The following is a 2,500-nucleotide window of genomic DNA, read 5'->3' on the forward strand; positions in this document are numbered from 1 at the left end:
GTTCAAGGACATCACGGCAACAGAGCCTTAAAAGTTATTGTAATTTGCTTTTTCCAGTTTGACTTCTATAGGCTTCTATAAAGCAAGAGTACAAAAATAAATCCTCAGACTTCCCAAGCTTTTTTGGTCTGATACCAGTTCAAAACACACATCACTATATCGGCAGGGACATGACAGCCATTTCAGCAGAATGCAAAGTCCCTCAATTCCACGAAAACTGGTCTGGTAGCTGTAAAACGTCTGCCAGAAGAGGAATGTGGCGCTTTGGAAATCTAAAAATCGCCAAACATTCAGATTCGCCCATATCATCAAGTTCGAATCCCAGATGATTTTCCTAAGGAACATCTGGGTTCTTTGATTTAAATTGTCCTGAAAGCAGGAGAAATTCTTCGTCCCTGATGGTATTGTTCTCAAAGCTTAAAAGAAGCTACTCTCTAATTTTTAAACCAAGCAATATCATCTTTTTGACTTTGTCGACAGGAGCTTGTTTTTCCCACTGTCAATGACATTCTCGACCCAGACCCAGACCCAGACCCAGACCCCGTTTGGATGCTCTCGTTGTCATCCACAAACTCGTCGTCATGGTTGGTTAAGGTCCCTATTCCTTTCCAAAGTCGCCCGGTAAGAGGTGATTTGGTGTAAGCAAATCATTTACATCGAAGACCATTGACGATATTAACGACTCCTGCCATCACTGTAGTGAGCACTTTGTCTGCCACCAGTTGCTCTGGTAACAATGCCTTCAGAACGCACTTTGTGGTCTGCACCATGGGCTCCCAGACTCCACCAATGTGGCTTGCCGACAGTGGGATGAAGTTCCACTCGATCTTTCCCTGCGCACAATGATTGTGTATCTTCTGGAGATCCCATTCTTTCATAGCCGCCTTTATCTCCTTCTCAGCGCTGGTTAAGTTTGATCCATTATCACTCCAGATTTCCAATGGGCACCCACGCACACTGACAAATCTACCTAACGCATTTATCAAAGAATCAGTGTTCAGGGAACATGCTACTTCGACGTGCAATGCTCATACCTTAAGACAAGTAAAGAGGCAGCCGTATCTCTTCACGTGGGAACGTCCTTGTTTCACTTCCATGGGGCCGAAGTAATCTACTCCCACTCGCGAACATGGCGGTTCTTCTGGGGTAACCCTAACTTTTAGCAAGGGCGCCATCAACTGCTCACATGGCTTTGCAAGTCTTTTCTGACAATACAGACACTTTCTCAACTTGCGACGAACTGCAGCTCTTCCTTTGATGACCCAGTACATCAGCCTCAATAGCAAAAGAACCGATTCTTGGCCTAAATGTCCAACTTTCTTGTGGCAGTCTCTGATTATCAGACTAGTTATCACGTTCTTGTTGGACAATATCACTGGCTGCTTCTCAAAACTCAAACGCACTTTTGCGTTGTATATTAAGCAGGCATGAAAAAACGCAAGAATTTCTAAATTAAAGAAAGATTTCCGAAAACATGAAAAACTGGCCTCATGCCTGGGAGATGGAGATCTTAGCCCCTTACACAGAAGGAGCCACTCGTGATCCTGTGGGTCATAGTAAGAAGGGGGACTGAGGTTAAGCTTGGATCTCATGCCCAGCATGAGATGGATGGTCATGCCTGGTATATGCTTCAAATGGGTATGAGAAATTTCATTCCCAGCATGCAAAAGGAGTGTCATGCTGGGCATGTAAGACAACTCTTGTTGAGTCATTTCCTCCCCAGCATGAAAAGACACGATACAGAACGTCATGCCGGACATGTCAGTCATACGAAAAAGGAATTTCTTGGCTGGCATGGTATTTTTGTGGGGCAAATCTGATAAGGAGCTTTGAAGGAGCGTGGTGTGGATTTCTTCACTATAATAAAGATTTTCATGTTGGTGAATCGAGAGCCAGGGAAAAAACGAGAGTATTTTTATCGATTTGCAATGATACAAAGACAAAAATATTGAAGTGATGGTCGGATATTCCTCTCTTTACTATTTGTGAGAAGCACTTGTGTCGAACGTCACACAAAGTGTTATTGAAAAGGAGTAACATGTTAACATGAAAGAATTTTTTTATACAAATTAATTTATGAATGAACAACACAACTTTGATTTGGCCGATCATCTTTCACCTCTCCCTTACTAGATATAGGTTATTCAGTTGCTCAAAGACGATATAGCAATAGCTTTTGTAGAAAGCGAACTTTAAAATAAGCCCCAAACCTTATGATGTATTTTATTATCGGTTATATGACACAAGCTTTTCTGAACTGAGAGTGTGTGGAAACTTTAAAATGTACGGTGGCCCACAACTGTCACGGCAAAACCAAAAACCTCACGGCAAAATCTAAAACCCCATGGCAAAAGCAACAACTTCACGGCAAAACCAAAAACCTCACGGCAAAACCAAAAACCTCACGACAAATGTAATACTGTAAAGGAGCATTGGAACACTCATTACATTAGAGGCTCCAGGCATAATACTGTTAGAGGAAGACCAGATTCATTTTATT

The sequence above is a fragment of the Montipora capricornis genome, chromosome 12 (assembly GCF_036669925.1).
Source record: "Montipora capricornis isolate CH-2021 chromosome 12, ASM3666992v2, whole genome shotgun sequence".
Classification (NCBI taxonomy): Eukaryota; Metazoa; Cnidaria; class Anthozoa; order Scleractinia; family Acroporidae; genus Montipora; species Montipora capricornis.